Source organism: Crotalus tigris, unplaced genomic scaffold (assembly GCF_016545835.1).
Source record: "Crotalus tigris isolate CLP2741 ecotype Arizona unplaced genomic scaffold, ASM1654583v1 scf7180000023579.1091882, whole genome shotgun sequence".
Classification (NCBI taxonomy): domain Eukaryota; kingdom Metazoa; phylum Chordata; class Lepidosauria; order Squamata; family Viperidae; genus Crotalus; species Crotalus tigris.
This window is the reverse complement of record NW_024100054.1, coordinates 137,564-165,548: the sequence shown is the minus strand read 5'-3', so window position 1 is coordinate 165,548 and position 27,985 is coordinate 137,564. Positions and strand designations below refer to the sequence as shown.

The 27,985-nt window shown below is 38.6% G+C and overlaps 1 protein-coding gene and 1 long non-coding RNA gene across 4 annotated transcripts in view; one reads left to right on the top strand and one right to left on the bottom strand.

The window, feature by feature from the left end:
• The window catches only part of GLI2 (GLI family zinc finger 2), a 250,144-nt gene that overhangs the window by 123,148 nt on the left and 99,011 nt on the right, over positions 1-27,985 (top strand). The gene's annotated exons all lie outside the window — the stretch shown is intronic.
• On the bottom strand, positions 25,633-27,614 carry LOC120297113. Its single transcript, XR_005553696.1, has 3 exons — positions 27,463-27,614; positions 26,116-26,376; positions 25,633-25,740 (listed from the first exon to the last, which is right to left on the bottom strand). It is a non-coding gene; the product is annotated as an uncharacterized LOC120297113 (long non-coding RNA).

Genomic DNA, 27,985 nt, shown 5'->3' with positions numbered 1-27,985 from the left:
ATTTTCAATCCACACTTTTCATTGCATCATACAATCTATTTAATATCTGCTGCAATTAATTTTTGTTCTCACCCAACAACATAGCATCATCTGCACTCTGACATACATATACATCCATGTCTTAAGCTAACATTCTTCTAACGTCATCCTAATATATACATGTATTAAATATATTTAATAAGGAAAGGAACATCACATATTTTTGCCTTACTCACTGTCCACATTGAACTCTAAGCATTCCATTTATTTTCCTACCTGCTTTATTTCCAACACTCATTGCTCTTACAGAATTCAGTGACCATTCAATATTTCCACCAAATTCAAACTTTTTCATTTATTTCCTCTCAATTCACTATCTCACATCCATGTAATTCTTGATGATCTGCTGAAGAGCAAAAATTGGATCTGTACAATCAATCCAGGCTCAACATAAAGTCACATTGCACTTCCCAAAATTTGGTTCATTGATATTCCACATACCTTTTCAATAAGAAGTAAAGCAGACCTCAGGCAGACCTAACAAACTTAATTGCATAACTAATTTATGGGATTACTATTACTTAATGGCATTACTTTTGCAAAATTCAAAGTCCTTTATAAATAAAAAAAAAATCGAAGTGACCCATTATCTTTTTTTTATTTTATTTTACCTTATTCCCTTTTTAGAAATGTGTGAGGTTTGGGCTGTGTTTGTAAAAAAATCACTGACAAGAGTTTCAGTCAGCTTACAGGTTCCCTTTTGCTTGTTTATTCTGGATAAAGTCCAAGTTGTCTAGTGTGTTTTCAGTAAGGTTTAGTAAGGTCCCTGAGCAGGAATTGTTCTGGCTGGTATGTGCATTCCTTGCTTCTAATCATAACCTCTTTTCACTACATGCAGCATTATGCAATTATAGCCCAAGGCTTGATATTATTTTTCTAAGATGTTTCCTAGACTGCCTTAATAAAAAAATTATCTTGTTGTGGCAAATTTCCTAGAACAAACAGGTCACTTCTGCACTGACTTTTTAAAGCTTCCTCAAGAACTCTTTCTCTAGATTTCAGAAGGCACTTCATTTGGATGAATAGACTGCTAAACTCCAGGAAGGGAACCAGTTCTGATCCTGAATCACTGTTCCTCTCCAAGGTGAAATAACATGTCACAAACATTTTGGGAAGCAAAGAGTTCAGTTATTCATTTTTATGGCACTGAGTCATGCTAAAAGGCTGTCTAAAGAGATGTTTTTAAAGCCTGCACAGTCCACTAAGCCAAATGAAGCCCAAACCAGCCAAACATGGCAATCCACAAAGGGCTACATTGTTCTCTTAGAATTATAAAACAAAAGAAAGGGCTTTCTGTATATTGATTAGCTGCTTTTCACTTGTTGAATCATAAAGCTGTATATACAGAATCAATGAATTCTTTTTCAGCTCCGTCAATGATGTACCCATTTCTTTGAGTACTTCTTTGTGTACACAAAATGAGGATCTAAAGAGTGTTCCTAGATGTAAGTATAGAAACAGCAGTCGGGAAGGGGGGATAATCTGCCCTGTGACAGGTGCATTGTTGCTATTGAAGCTCTAACCCTTTTCTACAGCATGATGTGCAACATCAGCAATGCCACACCTGCCATCTTACACATTTGCATACACATACGCACACCCTTGGATGCCTGTGTATCTAAAGATATGCGCAAGTCCATAGTTTACATCAGCTTTTACTAACATTGTGCTTTTTAAATGTACTCTGGGCTGTGAAGTCTCTATGCTGCAATCCAAGCAAATCTGGAGGACACCAGATTAGGGATGGTTTCAAGATATGCTTGCTGCAAGAACAGTAATATTATAGCTGTCACGTTGAGCTGGTTAGGTGCTTGGCCTAAGCCAGGGGTAGGCAACCTTGGCTCTTTTATGACTCGTGGACTTCAACTCCCAGAATTCTGGGAGTTGAAGTCCATGAGTCATAAAAGAGCCAAGGTTGCCTATCCCTGGCCTAAGCAAAGATCACAGCCTTACTCTATTTGTATTAGATAGACAGGTGTTGCATTCAAGTTCATTAGGTGTGTGTGATGGTCAGAACAGTACCACCACTACCTATGTAAAAAGTTCCTTAGAAGGAAGATGATTTTTGTCCAAAATGTCTGAAAGCAGTACAGGTAGTCGTCAACTTACAAGAGTTCATTTAGTGACTGTTCAAAGTTACAACAGCACTGAAAAAAGTGACTTATGACTCTTTTTCACAGTTAGGACCTTTGCAGCATGTGATCAAAATTCAGACACTTGGCAACTGGTTCACATTTATGACCATTGCTGTGTCCCACGGTCATATGATCCCCTTTTTGCAACCTTCTGACAAAGCAAAATCAATGGGAAGTCACATTCACTTAACCGTGTTACTAACTTACCAACTGCAGTGATCTGCTTAACCACTGCGGAAAAAAAGTGTCAACGCTGCTAAATTGGATGTTCTTGCTTTGACAACGTGTGATGATGCAGCCTTTCTCCAGCATGACGAGTGGAGAATCCACCAATGGGTTAACTTCGTCTTCTGCCCGTAGACTAGTCATCCAATTTTGCTCTGCCTCTCCTCCTGGGACCTCCCTTCCCCAGTCTCGACTAGTCTTGAGCCCGATTAGACTGAATTTCATGCAGCCTTTTTCTTTCTTATGCTTTACTCTTAGAAGTAGATGATGCTGGGGGAGGAGGCAGAATGTGGTGGTACTTAATAAAAATATTGTATTAGTGTGTGAATTCAGAGCTTGAAATAAGAGATGATAAGAATTGGCTGGTTGCAGAACAGGAGGGAAAGCCCGCATTTCAAACTAATTGGAGAATGTGATTTATGACTGTTAATTGGAGGAGGGAATTGTGCTTTGATACTATGTGCTCAAAGGAGGGGAATCCAGTTTTTGGCTTCAACTATGTTAGTGCTGAAGCTATGCTACTCCCATAAAGATTCTTTAAGGTAAATGATGCCTCGAAGTTCTTTGAAGAGTTTCATCTGTCCCTGACAGAAAGGTCGTAAAATGGGATAAAACCAACTTAACAAATGTCTCACTTAACAGAAATTTTGGACTCAGTTGAGGTCGTAGGTCAAGGAGTACCTGTCCATGCAACAAACAAAATAAAATTCCTTGCCCTCAGTCCTCGGGAGAATTGTAAAAAACAGAGGAAGAAAGAAATCATAGTTATGCTGAGGTCTGGGGGGAGTGGGACTGGCTAATTGCACCATCTTCTTTGACTTTGAAAGCTCCCTTCCACTTTGTTCAGATCCTGATGGCATTCACCCAGAGACTTAGGTCTCATTCCAAAAGCATCCTTTTAATTAAGATCTTTCTCCCACATAAACAAGAACCCTGCACCCCTCCCATCCTTTTCTGTCCCTTGAAGCCCAATTGAACATAAAGCTTAATTTAGTACCATATCCCTCTTCCCACCCCACCCCCTGCTGAACTCAGTTTATGACTTTGGTTTTCTGATTTACGTCTTGGAAAAAATTGTGGTGATGCTTCTCATATTTCTAAGAGAATTATTTGCTGGAAGGCAATGCAAAGCAAAAGACAGGAGAGGGAGAGCAGGAAAACTGTGCAGTTCATCCTCTTATACACGCTCCCAAGAACAGCATTTAATGACAGAACACTATCGCACTGGGGACAGTGAAGATATTTTAAGGGAACCAAAAGTTAAAATACATTAAAAGCCATTTTAGCTGTGATGATAGGAGGAGCCAAATTAGTGCACGTGTATTTATGTGTTTAAATTGCTTCCTATCCTGTTGGGTGCTAAGGCTGTGTGGAACACTCTGAAAGATGTGCTGAAAGCTCCGCTCTTGAAAACATTAAACCAGTCCTTATTTTTCCAGATTGGTGCAACGGCATCAGAAGCTGCTTTCAATTATGTCTACATGTTTATGCTTGCACAGCCATTCTGCCAGAAGATGGGAAGTGGCTGTACTTGACCATGATGTGAAGCCCATCTTCTGAACCATTTGCAAAGCCCTGTACAACTCAAACCAGTTTGCAAGTACACAGCAGTTGTTGTCACATTGTTCCCAAGGGTTGCAACTCAGTACTAGAGAATATCCTTTGTGTGATCAGCTGTGGCCTCTCCAGGTCAGGAGAGGAAGAGACTCCTGCATGAAACTCGGGAGAAGCACAGCTAATCATTTCAAACTGTTCTACAGGTAATCCTTAACTTACGACCACAATTGAACCCAGCATTTCTGTTCCTAAGTGAGACATTTAAGTGAATTTTGCCCCATTTTGCAACCTTTCTTGCCACGGTGGCTAAGTGAATCACTCCAGTGGTTAAGTTAGTACCAAAGTTGTTAAACGAGTCTAGCTTCCCCATTGACTTTGCTTGTCAGAAGATCACAAAAGAGGATCACATGACCCCAGGACACTGCAGCAGTTGTAAATATGAGTCAGTGGCCAAGTGTCTCGATTTTGATCACGTGACCCTGGGGATGCTACAATGGTCGTAAGTGTGAGAAATGGTCATGACTCACTTTTTCAGTGCTATTGTGACTTTGAATGATCAATAAATGAACTGTGGACTATCTGTACATTAAACACATTAAACATAACATGCTGCTGTAGCAACAGCTTCCTATATTCGTAACAGTTTTCTAAAATTGGTCACTCTTTGCATCATTTTTTAAAAATACATGTCCTGCCTGACCAATAAAAGTGGCTTAAGGGAGTTATTATTAATGATTATGTGCCATTAAGTCATTTTCGACTGCTAGCAACCACATAGACGGGTTTTCTTTATCTATCCCTAACCTGTTCTTTCATGTCTCCCAATGGCGCACAAGTTCCCTCTGTAAATGACTCCATCCACCTTGCTGCTGGTCATCCTCTTCTTCTCTTTCCTTCTGCCTTTCTCAGCATTGGAGCCTTTTCAAGGGAGCAGAGTCTTCACATAATGTGCCCAAAGTAGGATAATTTGAGCCTGGTCGTTTCTGCCTCAAATGAGAACTCTGGATTGATTTCCTTAATGATACATCACTTTGTTTTTTTAGCTGTCTGCAATATTCTCAGGAACCTTCTCTAACACCAAAGTTCAAAGGATCAATATTTTCCTATCCTGCTTCTTTAAAGTCCAACTTTCACTTCCATAGTGTGTCCCAGTGAGTAACATGATTTGCAGGTTTCTAATCTTAGTAGGTATAAACTCAGCGTTGCATTTGAATATCATATCCTGTTCTATCTGAATATCATGGTTGTTCTAACAACTGTTAGTCTGCAGCATATTTCTTGACTGCTTGTTCTTTATGTTGTTGGCTCATCCTAAAGGCAAAAGCTATCCACTACTTGGATATCTTCATTGTCATTTCAAAGGCTGGTTGTTCTATTTGTGGTCATTTATTTTGTGTCTTTTCTATTTAACAATATATTTGGGGGGAAAAAAACACCAAAATCTTAAAACTCAGCCAGTTTCTCAAGAAAGAATGCTAGTTTTCAAAATAGCTATGATTAGAAGTTGGAAGTATCCTCCTCTCCAGCGTAGTTGCTAAAATCTAGACTTTACAAGAGGAATTTGCCACATCCCAGATTCACCCCTCTCTTGCCCTTACAGAGATCCCAAAGCATGAGGTCATGAATTGCAATTTGATAAATATTATTTGAAATGGGTTAGTAAGTTTAATGCTGCTAGTTTTGAAGATATTGTGCATTTCATGATAACTTGTTCCAAGTGACATGTCTGTTAAAATACACAATGGAGGAAAGGGTTTTTAAAAATATAACTTAATGATTACAATTAATGTCTTTTTCTAATCAGTTTCTATCTTATAGCTATAATTAGTTATAATAAAAGTAAGAGTTCTCTTTTTGCTATTACTTAGTGCACACTTCAACTGGTAATTTCTTGACAATGTTTTCATTTTTCCAAAAGTCCATCACCATAAAGTAAGATGGTGTAAAGTAGAATGAGAATGCTATTCTGGAAAAGAAAGAGCTGTTGACAACCTGGTACCATTTTCTTGTGACCCGGCTATTATATTGTCATCCTACCGTAAAACACGTGGAACTCCATCTTTATGCACAGTCCAGCCTGGACATGTTTCTGGGAGGAAAAAGCAGTCCGGAACCATTAGACAGCATCTTATTGGGAGCTTTTGAATTTGATATCCACCAAGTGATTAAAGAATGCAGCATTGCCTTGAGCAACTGGTGGTTTGTAGCTCATCTGTCAGACCTCTTGGACCATTGCAATCTACTCCAGTCCCACAATCTTTACTTTGGTTCCAACATGCATGAATACCTCCTGCTGGAATATGCTTCTGGGCTCTTTGCCCATCACAGCTTATGGCAACTTGCAGTTGAATATTTTGACTATTGTCCAGAATATGGTAAAGCATACTTGGAGCATCATATTGAACGGATTTCCTAGAAGTGTTACAAAAATAACAGTTGTCATTTATAAATTAATTTATAAAAATAATTAATTATTGTAAAAATAAAATGTAAATATATTAATCTACATATTCACCTAATCAAAACCTATGCATTCAGCATCAATGAAGAAATACTGCACAGAAAATAGTATGATGATCTGTCTCTTTCAAAGAGGAAAATTAGTAGTGGAGAAAGTTAGAAAGTATCTATTGGCCACAGAAATATTTTCTGTAGATTCCTGTGTCCACAAATGGCCTCAGGTTGGTCAAAGCAGTAAGTATTGTAGGCAATTAGCTGGGGAAGCTTTCTCTCTGGAAATCTGTAATAAAAATCTGATTCCCTTACCTATTGTTCTAGGTGAATATGTATTTCTCTTTTTCAATTTTGGCCCTGTTACCCATTGAGGAAGAGATTTTATGATTTTGTTGCTGGATAGAGTAATAGTTCTTTTAGTTTTTTTAGCAATTCACATTAAAAATTCACAGTATGACCATGTCATTTACAGAACAGCATTTTAAAATAACACATTATAGATTAATTCATTGTTTCTGTGATTATGAAGCGAGATGCAGAATTAGGGAGAATGCTAAGGCTGCACTGCAAACAACAGTAGCGTTCAGGAATAAGTTTGTCAGAACAGCCAACCAACAAAACCTAGAGATTTCAATAAACCTTATTTGCCCAGCTTTGTCTTGCAACTATATAAATATTTATCAGAAGTCATTCAAGTTCAGGAGTGTTTACTCCCAGATATGAGGTTTAAAACTGCAATGTATGAGGATCAAATTTTCACTAGTGGCTTCCATATCCACGACTGATTTTTGTTTGTGACTGGAATTTGCATACTCCAGCTTATGTTGACCTGCTGTTAAAAGAGCTTTCTTCATCAGTGTTGATTTTCCAAAAGGAGCTTTTATAGTAAATATATGTCTGTGTGTTTACTATATATGTGTGTGCGCATGCATATGTATATACACACAGAAAGTCTAATGTTTGAGATCAGCCTTGAGTCAACTTTTATCATTTACTTAGGGGAATTTCAAAAAGATACAAACACACACACACATCTAGTCTAGAGGAAACATCCAGGCTTTTAGTATGAATGAATACACTACCACCATCATTACTGAGGAGGTCCTTCTGCTGGCAGTACATTATTCCTGAGCAGAACGTCTGTTTGCCTTGTTTTGTCTAGTCCACAATTTGCATTCACTTGATGGATTGCCAGGGTCGGAGGTGCACTGCTTGGAAATGCTGAAGTGCCATCTCAGCAAACTCTTAAGAGGAAGGCAAACACAAATAGGAGACTTTGCCCAAACTCCTTGAGTCTTCTTAGGCTGCGTTAGATCAATATGACAGTTTGCTAAGAAGCCTGGACGCATATCCATAAGCACTCTCTCTCAGGATTACCGGATGTGTTTCTTCAGATGGCAGCCGTCTTTGGCTCTTGAAGGGTTCATTGTCAAGAGCTCATTCACCTGCAATCCATTAAGCCACATATACAATCACGTGCCACTTTGAGAGATTTACAATGGCTGGGACTCCCTAAGAAAGGGTGCAAAAGGGATACTGAGCCTTCTGTAAAACAGGAATGCATTTGCATTCCATATGGAAATGAAAGGGGATAATTTCCATGAAGCTAGAAAGCTCTCTATTGAGCCTTATAGCCACTATACCTAAATATAATAGTTTAAAAGGGTTATTACAATGCAGGCAGTGCTATTTGTATTCCACATGGATATACTGCATAATTAAAGCATTGCCTTTTTTTCTCTTAGGATGTGATTTAGGGACATGGCTGAAAGTCTTCTATTCAGTTGTGGGCTGCATAATATTCACCTTATTTTTAGAGCTTCACTGAACAGAGGTTACATTTTAGCATGAAGAAGAATCTTATTGCAATCAGTGACCGGTCCATTAAATACCTTATGTACATAAAACTGATATTGATTAACCAATTAGGTAAACAGATCAATCAAATTGCCACACATCTTACATATTACACAACAAAATTTGGATCCACTTAAGGGAGTGGAATTGTTTGAACCTGAAAATATTCAGCATGTTTCTTCTCCTTGTCAACATCATTTAGATTTTTAGCTTTCCTTTCCTTTCCTTTAGGAGGTCAAACTTTCATTTTACCCCCACTACTGTGCTATAGATGGGTTGAGGGAAAGTGACCTACCCAAAATTTCCCCACGAATTTTGATGTCTGAGGATGGCCTCAAACCTGATTGTTCATATGCTAGTCCATTAAAAACTAAATGAGAAAAGACAGGCCTACCATCTTTTCAGTTTGTGCAGCAATCTCATATAAGTCTGCCAGATCTCAGTTAAAAAACAATCTGGATAACCATTGATTGGCAACAAGGAGTTTCTTTCCTCCTCCTCCTCCTCCTCCTCCTCCTCCTCCTCCATCATCATTGTATTCTTGCAGCCGAGATCTGCTAGCCCTAATCCGATATAGACTTTTGCAATCTAAAGAAGTTCTACCATAACATAGACAATTTACTGCATAGGCTATAAGATACAACATAGAAATAACTAACATATATTACCACATATCAAATAAATTCTGCCCTGCAATTTGATGGATTTGAAAATAGCTGCCAAATAAAATTGCATTGTTGCTCAGGAATTTAAAACTTACATTACTTTAAAAGCTAAAGAAGGTGGAGAAGAGGGCAAGAATATAGTTGCTTCACATATCAGAATGGAGGAGTGTAAAAAGCACCAGGAAAACAAAACTGTAGCCAAACAACCTCAAACCCCTTAAGATGCCCTGGCCAGATCCTCAGTGAATTAATCATTTTTAAAGCTGTCTAAGTAAATGAGTGATAAAACATTTTCTCTAATCTGTCCTGAACGTCTTAACAGTTTCTCAGTTATACTGAATCATCTATCTATGGTCATGTAGCTACAGCCAGTTATTTTCTTTGAGGAAACACTGTGGCTATTTGATATGAAATACTTCCATAATTTTCATGAATTTTGCCAGGGTTGGAGTATTGGAAAAAATGTATTTCTCACTGACACATTGTTCACCATGTTGTTTTTATAACGAAGGCCAGATTAAAGGACAGAGGATATATTTAAGTTAAGCCACATCCTGAATTCTTTCCTTTCTGGACTCCAGACATTCTTCCTTAAATGGCTGTATTCATAAATATGGATTAGACATTGGAACTTTGTCTCCTTGAGATTCTGTGCTGTTTTATCTTGAAATGGTTGAACCCTTTAATTTGCTAGGAAAACACAGTTAGTTAAATTGATTGACCAGATCTACTTAAAATCTGCAAAGTGATTTCCCACCTGTGGGTAGTAAAAGCCAAAACCAATCTAATTCCAGGTGATCTTTAAAGAGCTTATTTTTGAAATGTATAAGTGGTTTGTAGTACGGTATATAGAGAGAAAAGGCAAAAAAAAAAAAAGGCAACTGCTTAAAAAGCTTTTCCTTACCCTCAGCCTATAGGAATACAGAGAGATTCTTCATTCTTGACAGCATGGCTTCCATTAAACATAATGTCTATACAAGAAAAAAACTCATCTACAATGTCTATTGAGTTTTATTTTTTTAAGGAACTGAATTCACTTCTGCAAAAGCCAGCAATGCATAAACATGTTATTTGAATACAGGTATTTTATTATTAAATTTATATGGATATTCAATAAGTTTTGATTTTATTTTAACTACTTGGATTTGCCATTTATAAGGGGTTTTTATGTCTCCTCTTCAAGATTTCCTTTATTGTATTTCCATATTTTAACAAGACTGTGTTTTATATATAATATTGTTTGGAACATTAACTTCCATGGTAGATAAGAAAAATTGTAAAGATTCTACATTTTACATTTAATTTTACCAGTACATTATAGAAAGTAGATTTGAGAACTGTGAAAGGATATTAGCATGCTTGACTGTTTTTCTACCCACTAATTCTGCATCCCAAATTACTCTCCATCAGCAGGATTAAGTATTGTACAATTAAACTTCAGCCATATACTGTTTTCCCTAACTCTGCTGCTATCTTACTAGGAGTTCTTCAAAATGAAAGTCCTTTGGGTGTGTGGATTATAGGTCCCAGTATCTCTAGCCAGCCTGATCATTGCTAGGAAATACATCCTGGAGACACCCAAATTGAGCAAGATAGATCTAAATGGATTCCCACCACTGTATAAATTAGAAGATTTAGAAGAATATCAGAGGTATTTACACTCCTCGGTTCCTTCAGGGCATTTTGATACTCTGTAGTATCATTTATGCTCACCTTAGAATGTTGAGAATAAGAAAATGCTCCCTCAAGCCCATCAACAGAAAATTTGGTGAGTAACCCTCTCTGGTGTGAGATCAGCTTCTAGACTGACACAGCTCTCCTTAGCGTACCTGCTGTAATTTTCAGTACATGCTGTGGGCACTTGCTGAGTGGTTCTTCAAAACATCTGAGCTTTGGTACAAGGAGAAAAAGCTGTCTATCAGGATATCATTCTTCCTGAATAATAGAGTCCTACTGAAAGCTGTGATTATTGCAGCCAAGTCCTTTCTCTTTTCACAACAGCTGCCACCATAGTTGTAGATTCAGTAGTACCATGTTACAAAGGAATTATAGCCCATTAGAAAATATCAGTGATCACTCATAGAATACACAAGTGCATATTTCTACTTTTTATTTTGACAGATATCTTTTTTTTCTCTTAGATATCTGCTTTTGTCAAGGATCATTTAGGCAAATCATAGCTGAAACATCAGTTTTGATATACCTGTTGATGCATGCTACTTGTATGCATACTACTTGTAAAAGCTTAGAGAACCAAGCTAGGTTTGTTGGTTTGTTGGTTTGTTTGGCATCTATCTTACCATGGGGCTACTCTAGGCAGCTGACAATAATAAAAAGGAAGAAAATGAAAGGAGTATAAACAGAAGTAAAATAATAAAATAAGCAATGAAAAAGGAATAGAATGAAAATACATCAGTATGATAACCATGTTCTGTTGGCACTGGGAAACTGGAAAAGAGATTATGAAGCTAAATAAATCTGTTTTTCTGATACGATTGTGTTTGAAACCGTAAACCACCAGGAAGTAATGGAAAAGAGGAGGCATCTTGATTCTTGAAGAGACTAGTAAGAAGAGAATGAATGATTTAAAAACTACATTAAATACAAAAGAATTATAGTTCGTCTCTGTATGTGTCTCCGAAAAGAAACTTGGATTAGAAATTAGCAGGATAGCAACAGAGTACTCCTATGTTATTAGTCACCAAGGTTCACTTTATCAACATAAGAAATACTTATAATTTCTCATGTACAATAATGTATAGCAACTACATGCTGGAAAGTGGCTTAACCACAGTGTCTTACATATAGAAACAACTACAGAGACCCTGTAGATGTTTCCCTAACTATTTCTCAATTACCTTTGTTTTATGCTGTTGATGTGATAGTCTTCCCAATGAGGTGCCTACCATGTATTAGATTACACCTCCCATCTTGCAAGTTGGCTTGATCATTATATTGCTGCTGGGTTGAAGGAAGTGGGCATGAAGAGACCTCAACATTCAACAGCAAACACAGAAAATTCCTATTATTAAGCGATACATTTCTGGCAAAGTAAACTCAAGAGTTTTTGACACCTGCACCACTCAAACTCTACCTGTTGCAGCAGGAGTAAAGATCTTCCAAATGTCCTGAGGCTAATCCCCAAATATCCTGCAATTAACATACCCTCCTTTTTTGCTAATAAGCCTTGGCTCCCTCCCCTTCTCCCCAAAACTACACACAAGTGCCTAGAAGGAGGTAGCGATTAGATTACTTATGCCTCAATTCACCTATTGAAAATGAAATGTACTAGCTGATGTAGTTTGAGAAGGTAATTACAAATCGCCAGGCACAGCCAGAAAAAATAGTACTTTGCAGTAGCTATTGAAGAAGCAAGTGGAGTACTTGCTAAAAGGGATGAGAAATGAGGGGAGGGGATGCAATCAGGACTTTCAAGTTCAAACAAAGCACAAAAAAGCAATATGAGCAAGCTGAATCATTGCAAATCAGTAAATTCAGAAGTGCTGCTGGCCTGAAGGCTAGAGATTTCTGGCAGCTGATGGTTTGCTCCTATTCTCCTCTCTTGTTGATGTCTCCCTTCCCCATCTTCTTGCCATTGGAATCTGTCTCATCTACTTGCTTGTCTCACATAAACCCAAGTTATAACCCCAGACATGGGCAAAAGAAAGCACAAGAATGAAGGGATGGCAATTTGATTTAATGATTAGCCACCTGACCTGCTGGCACCTTTTTGAAGCCTTAAGTGAGAGTAAATTCTCATTCTTCCGGACATGGGCTGCATGTTAATCACATGGAGAAAAGCAGGAGAAAGAGGAGGGGAAGGGTTTGCAATGGAGACATTGTTCACAAGGCAGAAAGAAGAAAAAAATGGCCCTGTCCTTGCTGTGCTTTGTGGCAGTTTTATGCTGATTGCACATTTTTTGGGGGGAGGGGGTGTCTCTTGACAAAGTGTTTTGCATTAGGCATAAATGTCTTTAGTTTCTTCATGTCTACTCAAGTATAGATTTCAGTAAGCATGCTTCAAGATACTGCTAAAGAATTAAGAGACTGCTATATCAGCGGATGAATATGAAGGAGAATGCCAGCTAGGAGAAACACCTGCTGTGTTGTCCTCTAAAATGTGGTGTTCTATCAGGTTATACTTTTACAACTATTCTTTTTCAAAATATTCCATTTTCATTTTACATCCCACTGAGGTCTTTTACATTATTTCAAGCTGGTTTAAGAAAGAATTGCAAAGCCGTATAAAGAAGTTGTAGATCAGTGGAAGCAGCTTTATAATTTGTCCATGTAACCATGAAACTCGTGTTTCTACATGGAGAATGCTCAAAGTTGCTGAGAGAAGTTGTCTAGCTTTGTACATCTTCAATTTGGAGATGGCAAAGACCAGTGTAATCCAAGTATTAATTTTTAACTGGTCACAATCAAATACTTACATAGTATATTCTGTATGAAATAAATATAATTGTATTTTTTCTTGAAAACTCTCTGATTACTTTTCTATTAGCATGTGTTTCTTTCCCACATTTATATACTATTAAAACTCTCATTCTCATGATCTTTAACTAGGTGAAATGGTTATCCTATTCCTTCTAAACATTTTGAATTCATACTGGATTAATTTCTTGAATCCATAGATCAGAGTCAGGTATTAGACAGTTCTTAGATCAAGTTTCAAAATCCAGGTAGAACATAACCCTGCTTTTTTTTTTTTTTTGCAAGGACCTTTTTTTTCAGCCACAATTTTTAATATAGATTTTTACCAGAGGTTTGGCAGCAGGTTGAAGATCAGGAGAGGGTCCAATCACATGGTTAAAGGGTGGCTAAACAGTGATAGTTCAACTGTCTTCTTTGTGTATGTCACCTGGAGGCTTAACACAATTTATTACTGCTAATGATGCTCCTGCCTAGAGAGTTGGATAAGGAGGTCTACAGAGCATAGTTAAAAAAGTCAATATGGTGGTAGCAACAAGTGCAATTAAAACTCTCCCTGTTTTATATGTGTGTTGCAGATACAATCCAGATAAAAACAGGCAGAGCTTCAATTGCAGCAGTATGGCTGCAGTCTTGACTTTTTTCATCGTACCCTGGTGTCACCCCTAGAGTTAGGGAACACTTCATCTCTAGCATACACAGGTGGTTTCCTAATAAAGTGGATGTGACATACAGTACATAATACAAGAATGACATAAATGTAGACTTTCTATGTGTTCGTGTTGCCGTTCTGAGTACTGTACATCTGACATTACATTACAATAACTGACTGCAAAGCATATTTGATCCATGGATTATCAAAGATCAGACACTATTTATGACTCAGCAGAGTTGGATGTGTTCACTCACAACACTAGGAGGCTAGCTATCTCAACTGTATTTCAAGGAACTGTTGCTTATTTAGGAATAACAATTAACATTTATTTTGAAGCACCTTCTAATCACGGAGAGCTATGTGCGATACTCACCCTGTGTGTTTCATTCAAGGCTTACAAGATATTCCTTATTGGGGAATTCTTTGGGTGAATAGTCTAAAGGAAAAAAAAAATGTGTGCAAGAACCCAGTCCCTAACTTTAGGATAAACAGGTTACCCAGAAGGACATGATGGAATTCTTGCTTTCTCTTTAATCAAATGCAGCTTCTCTTCCAAAGTGACTTTTACTAATATATCAACTGGCCAGGACAGTTCATTCCTATGATTATTACATCTATCCTGTTGGATCATTATGGGAGTCACAGAAACTGAGGTCTGATCCCGAAGAGAACAAAGAGTGTCCTGTGAGTGTGAACAGAGGGGGGGGGGATGTTGCATGATATTTTAAGTGATTAGCACCTAGGGGATTAGATTGGAAAAAATGGTTTAGTTATATGATTGTCTATACTGGGGCAAATGAGTTCTGTTTGGGAATGTTTGGGTTGTTTGCTTAGAAGGATATGTTTATATTACGTATGTGAGAAGGGATGTATGTCAGACGCAACTTGTAACTCCTGGGGAAGGAGAAGGTAGCATGATAAGAACGGTGCAGACCATTTTAGGAGACAGTCCAATAGTGCCCTCTGTCAGCCCAAGCTTTATAAAACTCTCTGTCCCCAGAGATTTAAGTTGCTCCCTCTCGGATTGTTTTCAGAAGTTAAAACTGGGCTCATCTTTGGATGAATTAGTGATTTCAAGACTGTTACAATGTTTCATGGTCTGTATATTTCTGCTTTTGATAGATAATATACATTATAGAATTTTAGTATATGTATGGTTTACTGGGTATTGTAGTTTTATTGATCTTGTCATCACAGGATAGTTTGTTTGGGAATGAATGGGATAGAAACACAATAGATAGATAGATAGATAGATAGATAGATAGATAGATAGATAGATAGATAGATAGATAGATAGATAGATAGGTAGGTAGATATTGGTTGGTTTATACATAGTACTAAGCCAAAATTGAGAGCCAGTTTGATATAGTGCTTAAGGCATCAGGCTAGAAATCTATCTAATCTAAATCTGCATAGATACCTGAAACAAATATGCCACCAGAAGATGTGTTATGCTGAGATTTTGAAGAAAACCATATTAGGATAACTGGGAGACTGTGAGTTCTAGTTCCACTTTAAGTACAGAGCTACCTGACTACCTTAAGCTAGTCAGATGTAGGGAGAAGGTAGTGGCAAACCACTTCTGAAAACCTTGCCAGGAAAACTGAAGGGACTTGTCCAGAAAGTTTCTGACAATGTGGTGACACAGTGGTTAAATGCAGTATTGCAGGCAAACTCTGCCCACAGCCTGGAGTTTGATCCTGATGGTGCTCAGGATTGACTCAGCCTTCCATTCTTCTGAGGTCGGTAAAATGAGGAGCCAGATTGTTGGGGGAAATCTGTAAATAATGCTAAAACTACCCAGAGAGTGCTGTAAAGCACTATGAGGCAGCATATAAGCCTAAAAGCTATTGCTATTGCTATTGCATGAGGAGGGGGAAAAAAGCCCAAATGGTGAACAGTCTAGGACATGTGGTTAACTATAGTTTGTTGAATAAATCACAATTGTCTGGATTAACACCACTCACTAAGCTATAATCCAGGAGTGGAGAAAGTAAAATTTGTGTGTTTTTCAAAAGAAAAAAAAAGATTTTTTTTTTTTAAAGGATCACAATGAATATCCCTTGCAGACACCTAGTTTAGTTGCATTTCTTTTCCCTTAAGCATCTAAAACCTCTTCTCAGAATTGGTCTTGACTCTACCCACTTCTGGACTGTGGCTCTTGCCAGAAACTTCACACTCCATTACTGCATATTATTCATTAATACAAAATCACCAAATTTTGCTGAGTATTACAAATGATAAAAACAGAGGTTGCCAAGTATCTGAAGGCCATAGAAAATAATCATGCTGCTTCAATGGCTGGGGAGGGGGGGGGGGGGTTACAAGTCCTGCATAACACAATTGGCTATGGATGAGTATTCAGTGAACCCATGATTTTTCTTTGAATGACTCTGTAAATCCCTTGCATCGGGGTGGTGTCGGGGCAAATGAATGGAGCTGAGCCTTTACTTACTAGATGCCCTTCTGATGCCTACAGGGAGTTCACAGCAGATATTTTCTCTTCGTGCCCAAAGAGAGAAATGTCTACTGCTACTCAGGATCGAAATCACGTGACTGTGAGGCGAGAACTTCACCTCTAGGCTATCACATCGCTCAGTGAACACATGACTGGCCACTTATTTATTACTGAATAGAAAACTGAATCTGATAGAAAGATTATAAAATTGTTTTAAGAGTACCAGGACATGTAGAGCAATATGCTATGCTACAAAATTAAAAAAAAAAAAAAAGTCTGGTAGAATGCAATGGTAAGTCACTGCTGAACTGTTACTAGGAAAAGCTTCAAATCCGGAGGAGCTGAGCTGAACTTTAAGGAGACCTGACTTGATATAAATCAAAATTTGCTGCAGCTCCACAAAAGACATGTTATCTGAGATATAATCTCCCACATAGCCAGGCTACCTATCTTTCATAAAGTGCTTATGTGAACACGGGCAAGAAACACAGGTATATTGGAGCACACACACAAATAAGTCCTGTCTATTCCAGCTTACGTTTACATTATACTACGTCTCACCTGCTCAACTGGGCATCTGGTAACGCAGGATATATGTGAGCAATCTCAAACTTGGTTAATGCTGCTGTTCAAATCTCCTTTTCCTTCCTCCTTCACATGTCCAATTTCAAAAAAGACTATCCCATGAACATTTCATTAAAATTAACCTTCAAAAAAATGTTTAAACTTAATTTAAAATCTATGATATGGCACAATTATATCTGCGTCTCCCAGAAGGCAAGTTCCACTCATTTCAATGGGCCTATCCTTCCAGAACCATGCATGATTGCACAAATAAAATATTATATACATGAAACTCCCGCTCCCCCTCAGTAATTACATCTTTGTATTTTCTGCCACAAGATCCTCCAGCAGACAAATATTTTTTATCTTTTGGTCATTTGTAAAATGGAGATTGGATGGAAGGGAAATAGTTCCTAGAGTTCTTTTGGAACCAAAATGATAACATCAACTCTATGCCCAATATATAAGCATCACAATATCTGAAACTCTCCCTGAGTTTCACTGATTGATGTTATAATAAGGCTTTCAGGTTAGTTACTGTTCATATCAGCTTTCTTACAGTAACTCGGAGAATAAGAAAAATAACCAAATAGAGAATCTATATTTCTTTTAATTCACATCTGAAATTTTAAATTGCAACAACCTAAATCTTAGCTTTGATATGATTGTTACCAAATTAAAAACTAAAGGTTGCATTTTACCTGTTTGGTCAAAATTCAGTATATTTTACGCACCCAATCAATGTAATTAGTATCAGGCAGTTGTGCCTAATAAATTATAATTGTAGGGAATGTATTAATGAATCTTTTGTTATATATGCATGCTTGTCTATCTACACACACACACATATTGCCTAGGGCACTGTTTCTCAACCTTAGGAACTTTAAGATGTGTGGACTTCACTGGCTGGCTGGGGACTTCTGGGAGTTGAAGTCTAAACATCTTAAACACTGGCCTAGGGGCATAACAATGGATTTTTCTTGAAAGTGTTATTATTGGAGCAGTCATGAAAGGCTGCTGAACATATTTATTACTGCCTCTCGTATGAGGATGAATGTTTAGTTTTCAGAGCATTTAGTAAAGAACAGAGTTCCCCCCATTTCTGGGGTAATGTGCAGAATACTTGAAATTTTAAAAGCATAAAGTAGCTGAGTTTGATGTCACAAAATCTACTTAACTACAATAGACGAATAAAGATACTCCACTTGAGCCCTTCCAGCTCAATAGGATGCTACTTACTATGCATCCTTCGCTATTTTCTGAGCATGTGGACCTTCCTCCAAGTTAAATGTCTTCCCAACTGCTGCATTTCTGGCCCATGTGATCTATATTGGGACCAACCACCAAGCATTTTGGAAATAAACAAGATGCTGGTGCTGGGCGTGACACCATGCCAATTTCCCCCTATTTTAAATAAGAAAAAAACCTGGAAAGCATTGAAGAAAGGGAACCAGGTAAATATCAAGGCTGGGGTACCTAGGCATATAGCTGTGTGAAAGGAGAAGAACTGCATTCTGAGTTTATTTCTTTCACCCTCTTGTAGAAATCATCACTGTTTTTCTCTCCTGCTAGAGCTGCACATTGGTGTTTGTTTGAGGCTCCTGGGAAATGAGTACTAAGCAGATGTTCCAAATCTCTTGAAAAGGCTGCCAAAACCTGACCTCATAAGAAGACCATTTTCTGTCTAGGGATGGTGTCTTCATGGATTAGCTTAAGTTCTTCTCAGGTGGTCTCTTTATGCAGGCACAGATGCAGTTGGAGTGCTACACAGAGCATCATGGGCCAATTTCTGGAATTTCAATTCTGGCATGACAGTAAACTTGCTCTGTGTTTTTTGTTTTTTTTTCTGGTCTTCATTCCATTCATGGCTGCAGCCGCACATATGTTGTGGTGGCTGTGTCCGTTTTTTAGTGGTATATATGAAAACTATTAGATTATTTGCCTTCAATATTAAATATTTGCCTTCGTTCATAATATTAGACCAGGGTCTTCAAGTTTGACCCTTTTATGACTTGTGGATTTCAACTCCCAGAATTCCTCAGCCAGCGTGCCTGGGAGTTGAAGTCCACAAGTCATAAAAGGGCCAAGTTTGAAGACCCCTGTATTAGACTAATATTGTGGCTGAGAGTGAAGGTTCATTCTCCGAGCTTGGGGGTTGGTTTCCAAATGTTTCATTACCAGGCTAGGTAAATCTTCAATGGTTTTTAGTATTGTGGCACAGTTGTCAGAATGCAGTATTGCAGGATAATTCTGCTGACTGCTGACTGCCAGCAGGTAGACTTATATACCACTTCATAGTGCTTTACAGCCCTCTCTAAGTGGTTTACATAGTCAGTATATTGCCCTCAACAATCTGGGTCCTCATTTAACTGAACTCAGAGTCAACCTTGAGCCTGCTGACTGCCAGCAGTTCAGCAGTTCAAATTTCACCAGGCTCAGGGTTCACTCAGCCTTCCATCTTTCTGAGGTTGGTAAAATGAGGACCCAGATTTTGGGGGGCAATATGCTGACTCTATAAACTGCTTAGAGAGGGCTGTAAAACACCATGAAGTGGTATATAAGTCTAAGTGCTATTGCTAATTGGTAATTGGATGTTATAGTACTTTTTAAGACCTTTTTTTACTAGATAGTATTTTCTCCAGGGTCTTACAAGCTATAGCAACCTTTTTTTTTTCTTCATTCAGTTGTTTTAATTCTCAGAGACTGCTTAGATCAGAGGTCGGCAATCTTTTGGGCACCAGGGACCGGTTCTATGGAGGAAGGTTTTTCTGTGGACCGGAGGGGTCATGGTTTTGTGTGCTGCCTGCATCCCGCAGATGGGGTTTTGCTTGTTTGTGCGGACCAGTTGCTGGCATGCCGTGGCCCGGTACTGGTCCACAGACCAGGGGTTGGGGACCCCTGGCCTAGACAAGTCCCTGCAGTTTTCTTGACAAGGTTTTTCAGAAGTGGTTTGCCATTGCCTCCTTCCCAGAGCTGAGAAGTGACTGACCCAAAGTCACCTAGCTGGCTTTGTGCCTAAGGTGGGACTAGAATTCACAATCTCCCAGTTTTGAGCCTGATGCCTTAACTGCTACACCAAACTGGTTTTGCAGTTTCTGTCTCAATCAAGCTAGTTTAAAGGCAGTGGAATACATGTCATAGCCAGGATCCATGGAATGCTGGGTGACATGCACTCCAAGAAGTAGGTGGGGCAGACCCAAAAAGAGGCAAAAAGGAATTAGATTAGACTTGGATTGAAATTAAATGCAGTTAATATGATTATTCCCCCCTCTTATTGCATTTAAAATCTGGTGGCAATTTAAGGAGGGACATACCTCAGGCATGTGGAGGCACAGGTAATCCTTGGGGCCTCAAGTTAAACTCTTGGTTTAAGATGATCTTATAGGCAAAACAGCAACAATCAGCATTTTAGTTGAATCCAGAGTTCAGATTAAATTTTATTGATGTTAGCCTATTTTGTTATTAGATAACATCAATATATCTAAGGATATTTTAGGGATTGAAACATATTCCACCAAAGGCAAAAGCTAAAATGCTCAACATGAGCAACAGAAAACAAATCCCTTAGAAATCTTGCTATTGCTTTAGAACTGTAGTAGCATGCCAGATTGAGAATAGTTGGACATAGTGAAGTACAAAATCCTCTCCATGCATGGAGCAAAGAGGTTCCACACAGGCTGAACAAACAACAGTTGTTTGTTTTGAGACTTAAGATTTCAGTAGCATTGTGTATGTATTTTGACCTCCCCGATCTGATAGCAGATTAGTTTGTTTAGCCAGCTTGCTCTAGACTACCCCAGGGACTGAAGCCATGGGCCCGTCTAATATCCACAATCCAACAAAAATAACACCCTTTGCCATTAGAAAAAATGTTGTTGTTATTGTTGTTGTTGTTGTTGTTGTTAGCAATAACAAAATGACATTACTTTTACAACTGAAGTTTTCCTTTTAAAACTGAAGTTTTGTTCCACTAGGATTTTATGAAGGAGAACGATACGTTCAGCGCTGGTCAATTTTTTAGCAAAGGGCATTAAACTGGCAAAGGTTTTCCTAAATCTGTCTTTACAGGGGAAAAAAATGCCTTCCTGTTCTGTGGGGTGGAGACCCATGGGGTTTCCATTGTTGAAGGAGGCATTCTTTCAACTTGGAGATATCATTTATTATGAAAGATCATGGAGCAAGGGGATCAAAGGTGCTTTAACCCAGATCAAAGGATCTCCCAAAGCTCTTCCTGATTAGTCATCATAGAGAGTCTATTATATGGAACCCTGTGGATGTTTAATTCAAATGGCAGCTAAGGCTGCTGTGCATGTATGTGAGCATCTGTCTGTTCATGATAAATGTTTGAACAGAGGCTGGGCCAATGTGTAGTCCATAGCCACTCTATTTATTTTTAAAATGTTTAACCACTGTATTCCTTTTCAATAGAGACAAATGGACACAAAATGAAACAAATCCACACCCACACAAAAGCCAAGAAACTCATGAGGAGAGTAACAAAAAAAAAAACAAAACAGAAATGAAATCACAGTTTAGGAATCATCTCTTGAATGACCTAGCCACCTCCAATAGTCTTGGATTATATCTCCCTGTATTTCTTTACCAATGGCTCTGCTGGCAGAGGTTAATGAGAGTTCAAAACATCTGGAGAAAATTTTGATCTGCCTTGCTAATGCTGAAGTCAGGAGTTTCTGAAGGCAAGATGGAAGGAGAATCCTAATGTGCATTTGTGTATAATTTCAACTTTGATAGCTATCCAGTTGTACATGAATGATGTCATTCATTCTGCAACTGAATCACAATTCTCACAGACCTTTCCTGTGGCTATTTTTGTTCCTATCAATTATCTAATGCATGGAATCAAATGATATATAACAGGAGTCTCAAACTCGCAATGTCACGTGACGTGTCGCGACGTATCGCAACTTTTTTTCCATTGCCGGCAATGAGGTGGGCACTGTTTCAGCATGACGCATCCGGCCCATGGGCAGGCAGTTTGACACCCCAGATATATAATATACCTAAGCAGGGTCCGAATCATTTTTATCTCAAAGGCCTGCTCTTGTGTGGAAAATAGGAGAAGGAAGGAGTACTCGGTATGTTTGACACCTTGAGTTATTTATAAAAAATAAATAAATCCAGGACTAAAAAAAAATCTAAAAAAAAAAAAGTGTCTAAAATGGCTAGAAAGCCGATTCAATCCAGATGACGAAAGTAGTAAAAGAAGACACATATAATTCCTGTTAAGACCATCAGAATTTAGGAATAGGCAGAGGATAATAGTTCCTTAATGCCAGAGGATGCCTTGCTAGACAAACCACTGATTCAGCTCACACACTTACATTGGTGCTTATTAAAAAGGCAAGCGTTTAAAAGCTTACCATGTCTGACTTTTCCTGCTATGTCATGGGCCATACTTCTAAAGTGGGTTAGATTTGATTTGTGAAGTAGGAGAATGTTGAACAATTTTAATGGAGTAGAATAACACTTTAAGTGTTTACAAGAGGGAAGGGACTCGTTTGTCTATTTCAAACTCTTCCCAATTTTCAAAAATGTTAAAAACGAATTTTAAAAAGTTGGTCTGTGTTGGTAAGATTCCTTAAATAAAGGTTTGCTTTATTTTGCATATATAACAAAACCAAATGACTTATTATGAGTCTGATCTAAAAAAATTATTCAAAACAGCTAAGGATTGGATAGCAAAGATGTGCTCAAATCATGCTGTGCTTGCTCTTTTTAAGGACTGTCTCTATTTTCACCCAAGAATCCAGTCTAGGGAAAGAGTGCCATAAAGCTGAATGAAACAGCTGCTATCTGTATCTACCCTTTGTACCAATCTGTGCTAGGATAGGAAACTTTATTAGTTCTAGCTAAATATAGTGGTTGGAGGAAAGATGTTGTCTGACCTCAAAGTGGGAGGGGGAAAAATCCTTTGCGTAACTTAACTCATAAAACAGTCCCTTGGTATCAAAAAAACAAAACAAAAAAAACAATTCTGGCAAAACGAGTGGTGGTGTTTGCAACAGCCTCCAAGCCTACCAGACAATTTTCAGGTTTTTTTTTGTTCTTTCTATGTTCACAAAGGCACTCCAGAATCCTAAGGAAACCAATAATCACATACTTTTCCAAGCCTATTATTAAATCACTTAATAAACTCCTTGTGCTGAGAAACAGCCAATCTTTTCTGACCCCCTGCTTTTCTCAGAGGTAGGGGTGCTACAAATAATGGGAGGGGGTTCACTGGGCCAATGACAGAGCAAATAAGTGGAAGGATGGGCTTTGGATTAAGAACGCATTACTGTAGTCCTTAGTGCTAATTGTGTAGTATCTATCTAAACATCACAACGGGTGATCTTTAACAATTGCTCAGAAAACTTCACTTGAGTGCTTCTTGTAGAAAAAAAATATACCCCTCCACTTTAAGCAGCCTAATAATTTACTTTCCCCTCCTCTCTCTCTTCAAAGGCACAATTTTCTCTTCAGAAGCACCAGTATGCACAATTTTCTGCCAGCAGAACTACCACAAGTCAATGCTAGGTTTGATTTTGGAACACACATCAAAGAGACTGCAAAAAGTTATTCTTTTGGCTGAACTGTCATTTCACATACATATCACACTGAACCCATGCCTATCAGGTCCTATGCTGGATATAGGTAGGGCAGGTGCCTATATCGTTAACTGCCTGGCTCAGTAAGAATCTCCTTCTGTGGCCTGCTGTGGCACCTGGGCAGAAACCTCATTTTGGGAAGGACAGCAGCCATACAAACATTCTGGCTGACATAAAAAGAAGGTTATTCTAGCAGATGCAGCCTAAACTGACCTCTCAGATAGTTTCTATCGAGAGAGAGAAAAAACATTTACCTGATGAGAGATGGGGACAGGATAAGCAGTCATTCCCATTGCTCAGCTTAATTTTCAGCTTCCCTTACATCACTGGCACAGGCTTTAGAGTTCTGGTAGGACAAACCCCAGTCTGTGAAAATGCCAGTCACATAATGTAAAAGAGAATGGTTGTATGACTGGTTACATCCAAGTGACAGGAAAAGCAATACACATCTTTACAAGAACCAACTTGCCTTCTTCCTTTAAAATATGCTTCAAAGTGCCTCAGCTCTTAGCATCAAATAAGGATTATAGCCACCTTAAAAAAGAATAAAAAAATGAGTCACAGGCCATTGCTTATGTAAGTTTCTCATGGGAATAAATATAACCCTATCAATTCAAGCTGTGCTGAAAACAGGTTAAATCCTCACCTCGCCCAGCAGTCTATGTAAATAATCCAAAGGCCTATGACATCTTGCTAATAATAGCCAATAGACTAGATCTGTTAGTGGTTGGGCGGGAGATCTCCTCTGAATCAATATATGCTGCTATGACAAAAATGGGGTTCAACTGCAATGCCAGCCTTCTTTAGTCTCATGCCCTTCAGACTTCATGTTAGTCTACAGCTCTCAGGATCCAGCATTAGCCCCAAACTACGATAAAGTCCTCAATAGTGATTTATAGAATCTTATAGCATCACCCTTCAGCAGTAATAAAGATGGGGTTTAGACAACCACACAATAGCTTGAGGTTGCTCTACTGTAAATCTTTGTTATTCAACCTTAGCAACATTAAGATGTCTGGACTTCAGGTCCCCAAATTCCACAGCCGTCATAGCAGTTCTTTTGCTTACATGTGCAAGAAGCATATTTGTGTCCAGTGAGTAAGCTAGATGAACTTCATGGCAGTGTTTTCTTTTGCAGTTACAGATTGGTTAAAGAGAGAGACTCAACTATACCAAGTTTCCCCAATAAGAGAGAGACTCAACTATACCAAGTTTCCCCGATAAGACCTATCCCAAAAATAAGACCTAGCTTGATTTTTACACATACACCTAATATAATCCCTACCCCCAAAATAAGCCCTAGTTTTGGGGTTAGACACACAGGTAAAAATCAAGCTGTGGGGGATGGAGCTGCCCCACGTGCCCCGCACCTCCTTAACTTGGCACCACTGCAGCCAGGCCTCCCAAGCTACATGGCGCATTGTGCCACTGCTACCACTCATGGCAGGAGGCTACGTGGCTCGTCGCGCCAATGCTGCTGATCACAGCAGGAGTCCGCATGGCTTATCACACCAGTGTTGCCACTCACACATGCCATGGCTGTAACACAACAAGCCATACGGCCTCCTGCCACAAGCAGCAGCACCGGTGCGGTGTGCCACGTGGCATCCGGCTGCAAGTGGCTGCATGCGGCTACAGAACTCAGGCAACGCCATGATAGGTGCCAGGATGTGGGAGGCCTGGCTGTGGCAGTCCTAAGGTAAGACATCCTCCAAAAATAAGACCTGGTGCCTCTTTTGGAGGAAAAAAAATATAAGACTGTGTCTTATTTTCAGGGAAACACGGTATCAGATAGCCATAATCCCAGTCAACCTGTAATTGAAGACATCAATAAACCAAGGAGAAGCCTCTGTGAAATTTGTTTAGGGCCAACCGATTGACATCTTCAGCAGGCTATAAAACAAAAGTTAAATAGACATTCCATGTGGGATTTAACCAAAGTTGCCTCATGTCTCTGAAATTTTATTGAACTTACTTGGTTACTCAGATTGTAAATCTGTTGCAGATCTTTTGGCTGTTTTCTATCTTTCACTTTGCACTTTCTTCCATGGGAAAGTTCAACATGTATGCTCCTCTGTCACTTAACACACTGTGAACAGGAATATGATCATGTGTTACAACAGCATAAGCACAGAAAGCAATAATCTTACTGGAATAAAAGCTTGGCATAATTCAGTACTAGCTGGTGACCTTGACCTTTAATATCCAGTATCTGAAGCTGATTGGACAGTAAGGTTCTTAAGTTTTCGCTACATAAATTTATCTTTGAGGAATAGCATTGCTTTGCCTATGAAAACAAAAGCTGTATCTTTAGACGTTGCATACCTGGTGTGTGTGTGGGGGGGGAGAGAGAGAGAGAGAGAGAGGGCAGAATGCAATCTTTAGAAGATCAGCTCCTGATAATTATTAGCACTTTAGGTTTTGTGCATGCTTTCTGGGTTAGAATAGCAAAACATCTGCATACCTGCAAAGTCAGTCGGTTTTGCTCTTTATGTATGTACTTTTTATTAGATCCTTCAGAGAAAGCCTTGCTCGTGAGTTTTTTTGCATATGAATTTAGAACTTGGCAAAATAAATAAACCAGCAGGGAGCCACAAACTTCTACAGTGACCCAAGTAATGTGATCTCTTCTCAGTCTGTTGTATGTGGATTCCAGGATAGTTCCCAGGCGTCTCTGTTTAGAAGTGTCCTTCAAGTTTCCATTTAGGAGAAAACAAATGAAAGCCTGTGAAAAATTGTAGATGAAGTTCCTTGTATGAGTGCTCAGTGGAAAAAAAATGGAAGAGTTACTAATGGAAAAACAAAGTGGGTCAAGATATCTGATATACAAGCAAACATTTAAATATTTTCCTTTGGAATCACAAAAAAACTAAGGATGATACCACCATAAAGTTAATATGTACATTTTCTGTCCCTGTTCAAATTATCTTGTATCATCCACACATTTTTTTCAGACATATTTTCATACATTCATTCCAGATCAATACAGTGAACAAGTTATACAAGAGTACACTTCCTTGAGGCTACAGACTGTAAACTTATTTTTTAGTGATCCTTAATATTCAAGGACGCTTTTTGCACATAGAAAATTATCAGTTCAAGAAAAAATACCTCTTTCTCTCATGTGTATAATGTAGAAGAACATTCCAAATTATGCAATCTAATTTTGTATCACTTAGATATAGTAATTTGATGATACAATCCCTAGGGATGTAGAGTTCACAACTGAGTGATTATATACCTGTGTAAATCATGAATTAAATGTGTAATTGCAACTTGTTTATTCCCCAAATACTGTAAATGGCATGTTCCAACAACAGAAGCAACAGTGTATACTACTATTAACATTCAATAGTTACACCACTCTGATTATATTAACTCTTGACAGTCTGTATAAGACACTTTTAAAAAACAGTTAATTTCAACCATTTTATAACATTTTTGTTTTAAAGCTGGGAGGGAAATCTCAGACGATCTATTACATGATTTCTTCAGTGCCCATTCATTCATCAGTAAAAGACTTAAAGATAATAAACTTTTTTTGTTTGTTTAAGGCAATTACTTAATCTCAGCAAACTCCTGTGTTAAGCACGGCTATTAACAGAGCAGGCCATAAATCACTGCCCAACCAGGTGGGTGATTATTCTGAACTGCAATCACTCTTAGGACCTTCTGAAGACCCCTCACAGTCTTAAGCACCTTAATTGCACAGGCAGCAAACTAACAGCCAGCAGTTTCCATGAGCAGCAAGGAGGATGTGCTGTAAAATGCACTAGGCCCATTTTTAATACCAGTCAGAACATTTACTTACCAAGGCAGGATGATACATGGGGGTTATTAGCTAGCACCAGAACCACAGCTGGGTACAGCTGATAACTCACTCATTCTCCTCTACTCCAAACCAGGCTGACTGTCTTGTACTCATTACAGAATGGCCACATCTACTGTTCCTGTTATTTGCATAGGCTTCTAATCTAGCACAAGGAAGGAAGAAACAATATCATTATTACGTGTTCCTTCCAGGAAGCGAAATTCTTCTCTAAGTGGGGACAGTACCAGGGACAATTCCGTGTTTATTCAGTACAGAATGATATGGAAGAGAACCACATGGTATGTCAGACAATAAAGATATCAACCTGAGCTCTGTCAGTTTTTGGTATCTTCAACATTTGCCCACCAGCCACTTAACTCAGTCTTCATCCTGGAACTTTTCAGATGGCTTGGGTCACAAGAGGAAGATTTGATTATTAGAGGGAAGTTTTTAAAAAAGGGCTATTGCATGGGTGTCAAACTCACCGCATCACGTGATGTGTTGTGACATATCACAACTTTTT